We start from the raw sequence: 15,873 nt of genomic DNA on the forward strand, positions 1-15,873 counted from the left end.
AAGTGCAGGTATCAGAAATAGATCTATATCAACCAAACAATGATTTCGTCGCCATCATTATTGGTCAATATTTGTATTGTGATCAATATGTCCTGCCTTTAATATTTACTAAGAATTTTCTTCTTTATAAACAACCTGTTCTAGACAGCTCAGTATTTGATAGTAGTGGAACCCAAAACCGAGAAACAATATTTGGTAGCCAAAAAAGTGTAACATTCCTAAACTTTGCATCTACTAATTGTAATATTTAGATGACATTAATATCATTAAACTTTGCATCTACTAATTGTAATATTTTCATATTAATCCTAGTAGAATTTTTTGGATTGGATGGTACACAACTGGACCTCCTTGGGTTCTGATGGATCACAACCAGTGCAAGAAGGTTAAATTTTAATTTTTGCAACCATGGAAGTGATTTGTTTTGTAATTATTTTTGTAAGAAGAAAACTTGGTGGTTATATTTTTTTGTGGGAAGCAAGCTTGGCAAGTGACCTGTTTTGTAATTATTTTATACTCACAAAACTTGAAAAGTGATAGTATTTCCAAATATTTTTAGAGGAAGAAAGATTTTGTAATTAGTTTATATTCAAAAAGCTTGGAAAGTGACAATATTTCCAATGCATTATTTTTGGAAGATGTATTTATTACGGTTGTAATTATTTTTGGTAGTGATAATGCATTGCCATTAGGCCAACAAGTTCATTTACGTGTGCTCGGGTACTGAGAATGCATTGCCATAAAGTAAGAAGTTCATTTATGAAAGTTGGTACTGATAGTGCATTGCGATTAGGCCAATAGGTTAGCAAGTTTACGTGTGCACGGGTACTGATAAAACATTGCCATAAAGTAACAGGTTATATTTATGTTTGTTGGGTACTGATAGTGCATTGACATTAAGCCAACAGGTTCAGGATTGTCTGTGCATGTAACTTGGTTCCTAGTAACTCATCAGGATTGTTTGTGCGTGTAACAGGATTTACTTTTTCTTGGTTCCCAATAGTAACATTAATATCAAACAAAAGCGCTACTTACAGTTCACGTAGTGTAAACTTGTTCAACCGATTATAGGTTCACGTAGTGTCAAGTATAAAAACCTTTTCAACCGATTGTAAAGTTCCCAATGGTCCTAAAACATTGTACACTGGTTTTGTCACCATTAAAGATCAAACTGCAATTCCTAAAGGCCAAATTGTTGTCATATTCTATTCAGTTCTCATGGAAGTTGGTTATACAATCATTTGCCTTTATACAATTAGATATAAGTACAAATTCAGACTAATTATACAAATATAATAACTAATAACTAAGTAACTTACATCACACATAAGTACAAATTTAGACTAATTATAAAAACATAAACCACTACCTTGTCAATAAATAACAACAAACAACTAAAAAAAGACCAAAATACACTCGGGATAGCGTGCGTGAACGTCTTAGGAAAACTTCCCTCTCAAGAAGCACCAACTCCATCTCTCTCTTCTTAATTTCATCTACTGTCTTACGGAGCTCAGTTACTTAGATTTCAACATCGAAAAGTCTCTTCTTGAGCTCTTCCTCCTTCCTTGATAGTTCATTTGCACATTCTTATAGCTCTATATCTGCCCACTTAAAATATTTACAGTATGGTAATCCCCGATATTTGCATAAAAATTTAAAAAATGTTAGATGTACGTAATATTAATCAATCTATTAAACATGTTACATTATTTGGATTGTAGTTACCTTTGTGTTGTACTTTAGACACCCTAAGAAGGGTCGTTCTGGATTTGCCTTAGTATTTGAGTATCTAAATATAGCTTAAACCTCACAGAAGCACAAGGGAAGAGCCAAAGTACTTTTGCCAAAGGATGAAGAAGACAGTGATGATGACGACATTCTAACCTCAACCAGAATTACAATGGAAATGTACACATATCAAAAGACACACACAAACCAATCTTCTAGCAGTTCCCAGTAACTCATCAGTTACAAAAGTGAAGCAGAAATAAATGGTCAATGAGGCAATAGAAAATAGAAAATCAAAAAATGTTAGCAAAGTAACAGAGATGAAATTCTATTTAGTAATTTTTAAATCATCCACAGGGTTGAATAAACAAAGTAGCAGTTATTTTCATTACAATTAATTTTTTTTAGAATAATAATAATAACTTGCAAAGATTAAGAAATAATTTTTTGCAAGTTATTTGTACTCTCCCTAGGATACTCATATTCTCTATCTAAGAGCATTTGCATTGGTCTATGCATATGTTATATTTGCATAATATGGTCATAAAATCCTCCACATTGGCTTATGCATATCCAAATACTTAGCTACCTATGAACAGTGCTTATCCAAATTTGGATAACCACTATTCACCTTACAAATTATATTTTAATCATTATTTCTCTCTCCTCCCAATCTCTATCTCACAATCCTTTCCTTTTCTCCCTCCTTCAACAACACAACAAACATTCACTTGCACATTCATTTTATTATTATAATATATTATATATATTTTTTTCATTTTATTATAGTTTTAACATAATAGATAAAAAATTATATTTTTTATTATTGCATTTGTATTATTAATGTCAAATGTATGTAGCGGATGCTAATTGCAAAATATATATAAAAAAATTGATTTTAGCAAAAAATTAATAATAATAAAATAATAATATTTTATTATTATTTTGTCTCAAATATGCATAAGCCAATATGAGAATTTTGCTTGAATGGCAAAGTGGATATGCAAAAGAGGTGATTTTGCATATACATATGTATAAACCAATGCTAATGCTCAAGCCTCTAGAAGTGGGGCATGACACTTTTCAATGGGAAAATGCCAGTTATTTGTACTCTCCCTAGGATATTCATACAGCCTGACACTTTACTTTTTGTTTTTATTTTTTTATTTTTGGTTTTTTATAGGAACATACCACTTTACTTGATACTCATTATATGCTTATTTTTCAATGGTTCCAACAACAGGGAGTTTCATTGTGAGGTGCAGTTGTAGAAGTAGTCTCAGGTTTTCAGGAGTTAGTACATGATGGGTATGAGACTTGAGGTAAAGAATTGGAGTTTTCTATGTAAGAGTCTTCTTATTAGATTGGCAGAGGGACCCTTTTGAAGTAATTAATGTAGACATTAAGTTCATGAATTCATACAATTCCAAAGTTGGCATTTAGAAATTATTGTTAAGTCCACCTCGACCACCTGAATTGCGATATCATTAATGTTCGGTTCTTTTTTATTTTATTTTTATTGTTTTTTGAGGCATAGGCAGTTGATTTATAATAGTGATGGGAATATTTTTGGCATTTCACAGCTGGAACGTGCTTCCTAATTCCCAAATATACATTTGCTAGCTAAGCTATTTACTTTTTAATAGTGATGAGGAATATCTTCTACACTAACTTTAAAGAGGAGAGCATGAGAATCTTGATGTTTGAAGTTCAATAATTGCGATTGTAAATTAAAGTGCCTTGTAAATTAAATTAGGTTTGTAATTACCAAATTAAAGTGCCTTGTAAATTAAATTAGGCTTGTAATTACCAATTCTTCCCCTTGCTTTGTGGTATGTTTTATGCCATCCGAAATTTTAACCAACTACTATTTTGGTCTCATCTCTGTTGTGATTTATTTGGTCATACAGATTATGCCTCAGCCTAGTAATTCCTCTTTCTTTAAATTAACTATACTACTCATTCATTACAGAAGATTAAATAAGAATTATAAACCCAAATTTTTTTTACTGTCAAATCACGACACATTCACTAGTCCAATCATGATCCAAGTATTCAAAAGAAATACAATGAACGTATATTGGATGGCACAACCCATTCACTAGTCCAAACATGATCACCAAAAAAAACTCCAAACCAAAATAGTTGAAAAGTTAAACAAAAGCAAATAACAAAATAAGGAAAAAAATGCATAATACAAAAAGATATGTACTTGCCTTCCACCTGGACCGAACAGGGGCGAGTGTCTTCCTTGTGTGCCTTGATCACCTTCTTCTAGGGTTTCGGGATGAAGAGAAAGGGGCTGGCTTAGGATTAGGGTTAGGGTTTCGGGATGAGGGTTAAGGTTTCGAGTTAAGTCTACTAGGTCATCTTTGAGGGAGGTGAGAAGTCGGGATGAAGGGAAATGGAAGGGCTTTGCATTTCGAAACACAGAGAGGAAGGAAGGGGCCTCGCTGGAGAGAACGTAAACGGCTTCAAGGTCTTCGCTGGAGAGAACACAAACGCCCAGCGAGAAATATAGCTTCTCTGTCTTCGAAACACAGAGAGGAAGGAAGGAAGTGGTTCACTGGGGAGAGAAAGGGGGAGAGGGGTCGAAAACACAGAGAGGTCTTCGGGGAAGGAGAAACACAGAAGAGGATTCAAGAAATTGGAGAGAAAGAGGGAGGGCTGGGGGGAAATGGGGCAAACTCAATAAAATTAAAAACAGTGTCGTTTTTAATTTTACACGTCAGCAGCCGTTTGCAAGCCGTTTACGTACGCGACTGTAAGTAGCGTTTTTGTAAATCTAATCATCAACCAGTCGAAATTTCCTATACCACACACTGTGATGTGGCGAACTCGGTCTGAGCACCATGAGTTGAAATTTGAAATGATACCCTTGAGCCCTCCCTCTCTCTCTCTCTCTCTCTCCATTAAGAAAACATTCGAGCCCTCTCTCTCACTTCCGTAAGAAAACCCTACTGTTGAGCCCTCTCTCTCTCTCTCACACATCCTCCCATGCTAACCCTCCATCCCTCTCCCTCTCACTTCCTCCCATGCTAACACATGTTAGAAATTCTTACTTTGTGTCCCTTACAAACTCTAAATGGTGTCTATCTCTCTTGCAAACTCAAGTCGACGTCGAAGAGATACCATGCCTGCGTCTAGATTTGCGGCACGTCACAATAAGTTGCCAGTCGAACCTTGGTTTTTGGTTCCTCAGTACAGTGATGGGGTAAGGTGATTTTTCTGGTACACACTGATTTGCTCGATGTTAGTCTCTGGAATACATTGATTTTTGGAGGTTGTTTTCTAGTATACCCTAGTATACACTACTGTAGTGTGTAATTTTTTGTATGGAGGTTGTTTTCTGTTAAGTTTTGCATGAATGTTTGAATTTTTTTTGTGCCCATTAGCTGTTTGACGGAATTACTACTTACTCGGAAGATGATTCCTCACCAGCTAAAGATACCACCACCGCCACGCTACCAAGAAATTGCAGACCTCGAGAAGCCATTGAAGCCATGTTTCTTGTCAAGTGGAAGAATAGACCATTGTCAACTGTCGCTGGTTAAAGACAGAGGAAGTTCAACTTCTCGATCTGGACTTATATGAGTTTTGTCAAGCCCAACATCAGTTGGAGTCAGATTCTTCTGGGGGTAGGGAAAATTGATGGAGTCCGAGTGCAAGGAGGACTCAGGACACAAACAGATGAATCTTAGAGTTAGTAGTTATCGAGAAGACTAAGTCAGTAGTTATCCAAAACTTAGTCAGTAGTTATCAATAAGGGATTAATGCCCATATCGTTGTTATCGTCTCTAGTCTTAGCATGTTTTCATCTTATCTGCAGTTTTCTTTATCTACTGTTACAGTAGTTTACAATTTGAGATTATTAAGGATCTAAGATGTACGATGAAAGGAGTTTTTTTGCCGACTTAATAAAAGTGCATGTTTGATCCTGAGATGGTATAATTTTGGTGAGACACTAGAACAGAGTACAAATTCCATTTAATTTACGATTATTGGGAGGTCATGCATCACCTAAATTTCAAGATAAAAATACACATATATTAGAATGGAATATGCATGCAGTCCTATATATATACAATTAATACAAAAAACTTACTACATATTTCTTCTTTCTCTTGGTTCCCAAGTGTAACCTCCCTTTATAAAATAATAAACCATCACGTATGTGATACTTTTGGAGGTTAAGATCACCCTGATGGTAGTGGTTAATGAGCTGCTGCAATTGGGGATCTTGGTCATAAGCTTGTTGGAGACCTTCCAACCAAGTAGCTTTAACTGCACTCACTGCCTTGGCTTCCATGTTAGGGAGTATAATCTGACTAGCCTTTTGATCTTGTTCTTCACTCTCTGTGGGTAGTCTAGATAATGGATCAGTTGCTTTTTTCTTTTTCTTTCATGAAGAGATAAGGTCACATGTCCAATAGTGACCCCGACCCAGCTTTATTAGAAAAACCTCACTTGTGGAGGAAGAACACCATTTCAACATCCAAGATCTACAGGATTACAAAAATTCAAATCAAAACAGCCTATGAATCAATGACCTAAACAAGGAAGAAACTAAAACCCAAAACTAAGTCAACCGAAGCTAAGACAGAAAGCCAACCAATTTGTAAACAACGTAAAAGAAACAAAGACGGAATGCACCAATGTAAAATTAAAAGTAAAGAAGACAAGGTCCTTAGGATGACTGCACCAACGTAAAAGTAACAAAGACTGAGTGCCAAACCAAATGCAAACAAACTGAGTGACTCCACGTAAACAACGTGAACAACAACGTGAGCGGAAAACGGACCACTTACCTCCTTCTTATGTATGGTAAACTGCACTTATCCAAGCGTAATATCCCTTTGAGCTCCCTTGGGATGTGATTCGACATATACTCCTGCGTCATCCCAGCGCTGCCACCTTTAGTGAGCCAATCCGCTGCTTTATTACCCTATCTAAACACATGTTTAAACCGAATATTAAGACCTCGGGTGAGCAAGATTGTTTCCTCCCAAAAATCCTCCAAGTACCAAACTTGACAAGTACCTTTCTCCAGCCAATTCACAATTAGAGACGAATCTAATTCAACAACAATATTCACCAAGCCCTAGCCTTGCATTTGCGCAAACCAAAGAGGACCCCCAACAACTCAGCTTTATTATTTGAACCAAATCCAATATATTTAGAAAAAACAACAACCATATTTCCTTCATGGTCTCTAATCAGCCCCCCAACACTCAATTCCCCCGGGTTTTCCAAACTACTACCATCCGTATTTAATTTGAACCAACCCACCTCCGGCTTCTCCCAAGATACTGTAATAAACTTTTTTTTCAAAAGCGATACAACTGGTAAGTTTAAGTCTTCTAAAATTGCTTGGTCTTGATGATGCAAAATTCCTGACTCCCTAAGCCTCAAACCAACCCAGTGGAGCCAGTTTTTAACCTTTCTCCACAAAACATTAAAACAATCCTTGTGTCCCTCTATACGAGCTAAACACCTCCACATCCATAGATTCCATATTAAAATACTTGGAACCAGCCCAAACAAATTACCAAACTTTGAAGATTTCTTTGTTCTTCAAAACCAAGCTTCAACAGTTGCCAGCCAAGACCGATTAGGCACATAGGGACCACCTAAGAAACTGGAGCACAATTGCCAAAGTCTAGCCGCAACCTTGCCATTGTATAGAACATGATTTAGGTCTTCAAAACCTCCCCGTGGACAACATTCACATTTGGAAACTAAGGGAATTCCAATATGCCGAATCCTTTCATCCACACTTAGGCTATTGGTCATTGCCTTCCATAGAACAACTAAAATTTTTTTTGGCAAAGCAGAATGCCAAATCCAGTCCGTCCATTGATGCTTCGAGACTGAAATACCAATCTAATTCCAAGCACTAGATGTTGAAAATCTCCCATCCTTACTACCCAGCCATATTAACATATCCATCCCTGGTTTAGTACCACCAACACGAGATAAAATATCGTCAACAACCTCCTGACCCACTAGTTGAGCAATCAAATCCACGTCCCAAGAAGTCTCCACCATACAATCTTTTATTTTTAAGAGCGGAAAATCAGAAATCTGAATAGCTTGACAAATAGGACCCGAATCCATCCACTTATCATGCCAAAAGGATAAGTTCCCTTCTTTCACGCGCTAGACAGATTTGTCAACAACAAATGGAACCGATTTAATAAGCATCTTCCAAAATCTAGAGCCTTTAGACGAATTGACAAGAGAAATATGTTGGTGCTTCACATACTTGGCTTTAAAGAAACAAGATCATAAAGTATCCTCCGAGAGGAGCTTCCAGGCAAATTTGGATTGAAGAGAGCTATGGACATCCACAATATTTCTCAACCCCATGCCTCATTCATCCACGGGCTTGCAAACTGAATCCCATCTCACCCATTTCCTCTTTGGTCGTCCTTTCGACGAACCACAGAAAAAGTGCTAAATAAACTGTTAATCTTACCAAATATCTGCTTAGGCACTGGTAATATAGACATTAAATGTACCGGTAAACTAGAAAGAACATGTTTAATCAAGAGTAATCTGGCACCAGAGGAAAGATACCTCATCTTCCAACCTTAAATCTTTTTGGAAATGTTAAGCAGCAAATCATCAAAATAACATGACTTCAATCTACTTGGGAAAATAGGAACCCCTAAATACCTAACTAGAAAGTGCCACATCAAAAATCCAGACACTCTAAGTAGCTCTTGTTGCCTTGACTCTTGTATACAGTTTGAGAAAAGAATAGAAGACTTAGAAGTATTGACCACTTGACCAGAGCACTGGGCATAGAGATCAAGAATTTCTAGGATATTCTTCACATCTTTCTTCCTACCAGAAGAGAAAATAATCATTTCGCCCGCATAAAGCAAATGGAAGATTAAAGGTCCATTACGAGGCTGCGAATAATATTCGATAAGCCCATCCTGGAATTTATTGTGCAAAAGCCGAGAGAACACCTCTTCCACCAAAATAAATAAGTAAGGGGATAAGGGATCCACCTGACGGAGACCCTTTCCACCCTTAAAAAAACCTTTAGAAGTGCCTCTCATAACCACATAAAACCAAGTTGAAGACACACAATTGGAGATAAGGTTGCAAACTTCCAATAAAAAATCAAAAGCTTTCAGAACTTGTAGTAAAAATTCCGAGTCAATCGTATCATAAGCCTTAGTCATATCAATTTTTATCATAATATTACCCCTTATTGGCTTATTTATGGCTTGAACCAATTCCTATGTAAGGCTTATATTCTCTAGAATACTTCTCCCTGGTAAAAATGCTCCTTGCTCTTTAGAAACCAGGCGACTCAAAACCACAGATAATCTAGTCACAATTAGCTTTGAACAAATTTTATAAATGACCGAGCATAGGCTAATAGGCCTAAATTTATCAAATGAGCATGGATTCGGAACTTTTGGAATCAAAGCAATAAAGGAAGCGGTGTAGTACCTCGGTAGCAAGGTACCTGCAAAAAAATCCCAAACAGCCTCTGCCAAGTCAATCTTAACAAAATCCCAACAGTGCTGAAAAAAACCAGAAGTAAATCCATCTGGACCTGGGCTACTATTAATCAAAATATCAAATAAGGCATCTTTTATTTCTTGCTCCGTTGGCCTCTAGCAAATATTCAAATTTTTAGTGTCCCTCACCTCTTCCCGAATAACATCAGTTAAACTAATCATTGAAGTTTTCGGCTTGCATCTCAAAAATTCAGCAAAGTGTAAAACCGCTCGTTATGAATCTCTTCTGGTGAAGACAACATTCTTCCATTCGGCAATTGCATGGAGTTAGTTATACTCTTCTTCCTAGTCTGCAAAGCTACAAAGAAAGAAGCATTTACCTCCCCATGTTCTATCAATGTGTTTTTAATGTTTTGAGCAACTCGAGCTTCCACTTTTTTTAGCCAAGAGTTTAACTCCGCTTGAGCAACGAACATTTCCACTTCTACTTCGTGGGAGTAAGACTCTTGCAATTGAGCCTCCCTTTGTGCAACTATCTCCTCCAAACGTTTTAAATGTAAGACTTAGTCAGTAGTTTGGAATAAAAAATGCATAGATTAACTCTGGCAAAGAAAAAAAATGCATTGAGCCTCCCTTTGAGCCTCTTTTAATTAGCTGCTTTGTTTTTCCTTCCACTCCGACATTCTACTATGAAATCAAACCTTAATAACTTTGCAATCCACCTTTGCTGAAAGAGAGTTCCTACTCTCTGCTCTAGCAAGTGCGTAAGAGCCTGCTGATCTGTTCTTACCTTAAAATTATGCCTCAATAAATAATGCCTCCACTTTTGAATATCTAGTACTAAAGAAAATAATTCTTTTTCGTAAGTTGACAGAAGCGGATTCTTCCCCTTGAGTGCCTGGCTCAAATAAGCCAGTGGCCTTCCTTCCTGCATCAGAATAGCTCCTAACCCATTTCCCGAGGCATCACACTCCACCACAAACATCTTGAAAAAGTCTGGTAGTCCTAGAACAGGGGGTGTAACCATAAAAGCTTTGAGAGCTATGAAGGCTTGGTTTGCTTCCTCTGTCCAAGTGAAAAAAATTCTTCGTGAGGAGGGCAATTAAGGGGGCTGCAATACTCCCATATCATTTAACAAACTTTCTGTAGTACCCTGTAAGGCCTAAAAATCCCTTTAAAACCTTAGGAGTTTTAGGTATAGGCCACTCAATCATAGTCGCGATCTTCATGGGGTTTGCCTTAACTCCTTCCTTGGAAATGATGTGACCCAGGTACTCCACCTCCCGATAGCCAAAAACACACATAGAAGCCTTAACATATAGCTGGTGGTGCCTCAGTACTTCTAGAACAGCCTTCAGATGAACCAAATGATCCCCCATTGATTTGCTATATATGAGAATATCATAAAAAATTACTAACACAAATTTTCCAAACTAAGGCCTAAAAATCTCATTCATCAACCCTTGAAAAGTTGATGGTGTGCTAGTAAGTCCAAAAGACATTACTAAAAATTCATAGTGCCTCTCATGTGTATGAAAGGTAGTTTTGGGAACATCTTTAGGTTTCATCCTGATTTAATGGTAGCCCAGTCGTAAATCAAGCTTAGAAAATAATTCAGCACCATATAATTCATCCAATAATTCATCTATGTTAGGGTATGGAACTTATCTTTAATGGTGTCTTTGTTTAAGGCTCGATAATCGATGCACATACGCCAACTCCCATCTACCTTCCTCACCAAGAGGACTGGTGAGGAATATGGACTTTGACTAGGCTGAATGATACCTGCCCTCAACATTTCTTTCACTAATTTCTCAATCTCCTCCTTTTAGTAGTATGGGTGACGATATGGCCTTACACAAGTGGGTTTTACTGCACCTCGGAGCTAGATTTGGTGGTCATGACTCCTGGGGGGTGGGAGCCTAGTGAGTTTAGCAAACACTGTTTGGAAAGTATACATAACAACCTATATGGAAGGATCCATAGGTGCCCTTCCTTTGTGCGGTGCCCTCGACTCCCACGTGTGATTTGGAAGGAGTCCAACGCTAAGGTGCTGACCACACAGATTACACACCCCAAGCACAACGTGAAAGCAAGTGTATGGAAGTATGCAACTTAAAGGACGTAGCGGAGAATCATAAGGTAGTCTAAAACTACGTACAAGAAAATTAAAATACAAGCAAAAAGGAAGTCCTCCATAAAATTATTACAGTCATTCAGGTGATTAAAAAAAATAAGAATAAAAATAGAAGTCCATCAACTACAACAAAAATAAACCCTAGATCATCACTCCTCAGGTGGGGTTGGTCCATCATGCTTAAACCCATCCTTTGCATCAATGTCTATAATTCCATGAAACAGGACCATAGGTGAGAACACTACAATGAGACCTCACAATCTCAACAAGTAAAACCATATATCAACAACCAAGAATTCCAAACATGGATGCATAAAACAAACATGGGCAGTAATAATAAAAGATTATCCAAAATACTCTTTTTGTAACCCTTACCCAAGAATTTCTTCAATTAGAGCCATTCATGCCACAAATCAAGTTTACATACACAGGTGACATTAATTAAATTATGGTGTGTACCATGGTCTCCTCTAAGGACCATCCGCACACTTTGGCTCCCTTCGTCACACCACTGGTAACGATCATGCGTTTGATTTCGTATCGAGTGATGTCTAGTTCCACGCCCAGTGTGTAATGTAACCAGACATCCTCTAGCCCCTACCAGCAGAGGGGCCACTGAGTCGTGCCAAGAGTGTTACCATCTTGGCCAAGCCCGCTATCGCCCAGTGACAATCCAAGGGACATCACTCAATTTGACATGCTCCTGAGTGACCATAGAAGCTCCACCGAGATAATACCTCATCTCAGCTTGGGATCGTGATACGCATGCACCCACAAAATATACTTTTAATCCTTTCACAACACAACCATAGAACAGAGCACAATATTAATATCACGACAAGCAATAACAATTAAAAATGTAGATGCATGACAGATAGTTATTAGATGACATGGCAATAGTACAATATAACAAACATCACAGATTTCACAGTTTCAAAGAATTAGGTTTTCCACAACTACATGCGATTTCCAATGCTCCATTCGGCCCTTGGCTAACAAATCCAACAACAATCACGATATTATGTCCCGCATTTCACAAGGCCCTCGGCCACTTAACTAACCACAACCAGATTGTAACAAAACACAGTTTTCCAGTGTTAGAAATCCAAGGGTCAGTCTAGGGTTTTACTTACAATGTGGAAGGCAATCTTGGATGATCGAGTGTGTTGTTTAAGGTATCTCGTGTGTACGTGCGCGTCGTACGATAGCACCAGAAGTGGCAGAGCATGGCGACAATAGTGGCGGCACACAATGAACAGTGGCAAATCTGGGCAAAACGTGAGAATGTACGGTTAGGAAAGTAGTGGGTGGCAATCCTTTTGAAAACAAAGGGTGGGGAAGGGGGAACTTGCGGTGGTGGTTGGCGGCGGTTTGAAACCCTAAGAGATCTGGTTTCGGTATTGGGGAAGATTTGAAAGGGTAGAGGTCGAGTGGGAACTAGAGGGGTTGGGGGATGCTCGGACAACCTTCGCGGGGGCGATTCATGGCTGCGGCGTCTTAACAGCGAGACAGAGATCGAGAGAAAGAGGGAGGGAGAGATCTAGGGGAAGGAAGGCGAGATCAAGAGAGAGGAGCTGCCTTGGCTAATGTTGGATGGCGTGGTCCGATAGAGTAGGCGGTGGCAGCAAGGGTTTTCAAACTCAAAATGGATATGGGTTTTTGTATGAGAGAGAATGGTCGATGGAGGGGTGGGAGAAGTCGAGAGAGAAGGATTCACTATTGCCAACATCGGACCACATGACGAGATAGGGGCGGCAGGCGATGGCGGCACGACGCCCCAGATTGGCTACCTAGAGAAAGGCAGAGAAAATAGGAGAACGAGGGTGATATGAAGAGAGAGAGATACGGAGGAGACGACCTACCGGCGACTTTGTACGACGTTGCCGGCAACCAAGGTGCAGGATTTGAGCTACAACGGTACATAGGGAGAGAGAACTCGAAGGGGGTTGCGGGCAACGAAAAAATATAAGGCAGACAAATTAGTACCAGAAAGTTTAAAACGATTCAACCTGAAACAAAGTCCTCCAAAGGGTTAATACAGTCATCCAACCAAAATAAAGGAAATGAATACAAAGTTCCAACACAAATAATGGGTAAAATCCCAAGCCATCACTCCTCAGGTGGGGCTGGTCCTTCCTGCTCATACTCTTCCTCTGCATCAAAGTCTACGATTTCATGAAACGGAACCGTAGTTAGGAATATCACAATTAGATCTCGCAATCTCAGTAAATAAATCAGCAGAGTGACAGCCAAGAGATTCAAGCATGGAATCATACAAACAAACAATGCACAACAATCACGGAAGTAAAAATCCCAAAAATATCCATTTTTACAACCATCCCCAAAATGCATTTATTAGAACGACTTAAGCCAAAAACCCCTTTGTACCAAAAAATACCTTCATTTATTATGCATGCATCATGGTCTCCCCTGGCTCCCTTTGTTACACCATGGGTGACAACCATGCATGTGATTTCGTAACGAGCGATGCCCAACTCCATGCCCGGTGCGTACATGACCAGACATCCTCTAGCCCCTGCCAGTGGAGAGGGTACGGAGTCGGCACGAGAGTGTTATCGTCTCGTCTGAGCCCGTTGTTGCATGGCGAAAACCCAACGGACGTCAGTCAGTTTATTACGCTCCCGAGTGATCAGAGGAGCTCTACCGAGATAATACCTCATCTCAGCTTAGGGTCGTAATACGCATGAACGCACAAAATGTTACCAAGACACGAAAACTCAGTTTTAATTTTATCAGCATTGCATATAACATGGCAGAGTTGAGTAAATTATGGCAGATATCAATACAGTAATATGCAGATGCATGACATGCAGTTTATTATATGGCATGACATAGCACACAACAGTCACACATAACAACACAACAATCACAAATCCATAACTTCACAAACCCCAACTACATGCGTTTCCCATTCTCCATCCGACCCTTGGCCCAAAATCCGACAACAACTACATCAAATATTCCCAACACTTCCCCTCCCCCAAGGCCCTCTCAAACACAACCAGACTGCAGCAAAGTTAGTGATAATTTTACATAAGAAATTAAAGTGTCGCGTTGGAGAGTTACTTACAATGCGGAAGGCAATTATTCTGGATGATCACGCGTGATGGTTTACTGTGTCCCACAATTAAACGAGTTTGTGTCTCGCTGCGCGGACAGAAAAAGACAATTGGATTAAATCATAACATAGTTTGAAAATTAAAAATACAATACAAGGGTCAGAAGGCTTACTGAGGTGGCGCCAAGAGTGATGAAGCAGCGGATTAAGGTGGCAGAGGTAGATCTGGTAGGATAGAGGGCTATTGGTGGGATTTCTCTCAAAGGGGTGGCAGATCATGAATGCTAGTGGGTGGATGTGAGGGTTTCCACGGTGAGGCAGTGATTGAGGTGGCTCTAACTCACGGGTTGGGTGGAAGCCAGGGAAGAGGATGGTGGGAAAGGGAAGTGGGGGCGCTAAAAAAGTCCAATGGCCACTAGAAGGCAATTGGGGGCGGTGGCTTATGGTGTCGCTCGGTAGCGCTAGAGCAAAACTAATTTTAGAGGCTTTGGGATGTAGATCTAAGGGTGGTGAAACGTTAGAACTTGATTTTGAGAGAGGAAGAAACTGATTGAGGGATGGTTTGAGGGAGGAGAAGCTTGGCCTCTTTATAGGCCAAGGGGTGGTTCTTGACAGCAGTAGCAACGGCTGCGATTGGGTGTAAGGGACTGCATGGGCTCTACAAGCAGCGCACGCGTGGTGTGTGACGAGAGGTCAGCATCAGTAGCTTGCCATTTCCATGGCTAAAACAGGCTTGGGAGTAGAGGTAGTGGGGGAGACTAGAAAATGGGGCACACGGGTTGTGGAAAAAGGGTGGCGGTGCAGTCGATGGTAGAGGTGGTGCACTACGATGGACGCATGGCAAAGTTGGACTGGCGACGAGGGACGATGATACAGGTCACAGGCGTGGGAGGAGGAGGAGGAAGGAAGAAGAAGAAAAAAAAGAAAAGAAAGAAGGAAAGAAGAGAGGTGTGACACAGGAGGAAAAGAGGAAATTCACTAGGGTTTTACCCTGCTCGCCCAAAACGACATCATTTCAGGGAGAAGGAAAATTTTCACTTTCCAGCCCTTAAATGGCATTGTTTCGAAGAAGAGAGCTGGGTTCCTAGGCAGCCCATGGGCTGGGCCCAAATTCTCCCTCCTTTCAGGCCTAAAATTGGTCCCTTACACCCACAACAAGCCAAAAAAGTCCACCATAACCAATTGGGCTCCAATTCCCTTAAGGAAAAAGAAAATGAAATGCCCAAAAATTTTTAGGGGCCTCAAATCCTCCCCCTAAAAGAAATGTCATGCTCGAAATTAACAAGGTTAATCCATGAATTCCAAAAAAAAAAAAAAAAAAAAAAAAAAAAAAAAAAAACACTAGATACAACTCAAAACATGCTTGGAACAAGACATACAATCAATAATACCCAAATAGATACGGGTAATGCTCTCTCATGTCTGACTCTCTCTCCCAAATGAAG

Source organism: Juglans microcarpa x Juglans regia, chromosome 8D (assembly GCF_004785595.1).
Source record: "Juglans microcarpa x Juglans regia isolate MS1-56 chromosome 8D, Jm3101_v1.0, whole genome shotgun sequence".
NCBI lineage: Eukaryota > Viridiplantae > Streptophyta > Magnoliopsida > Fagales > Juglandaceae > Juglans > Juglans microcarpa x Juglans regia.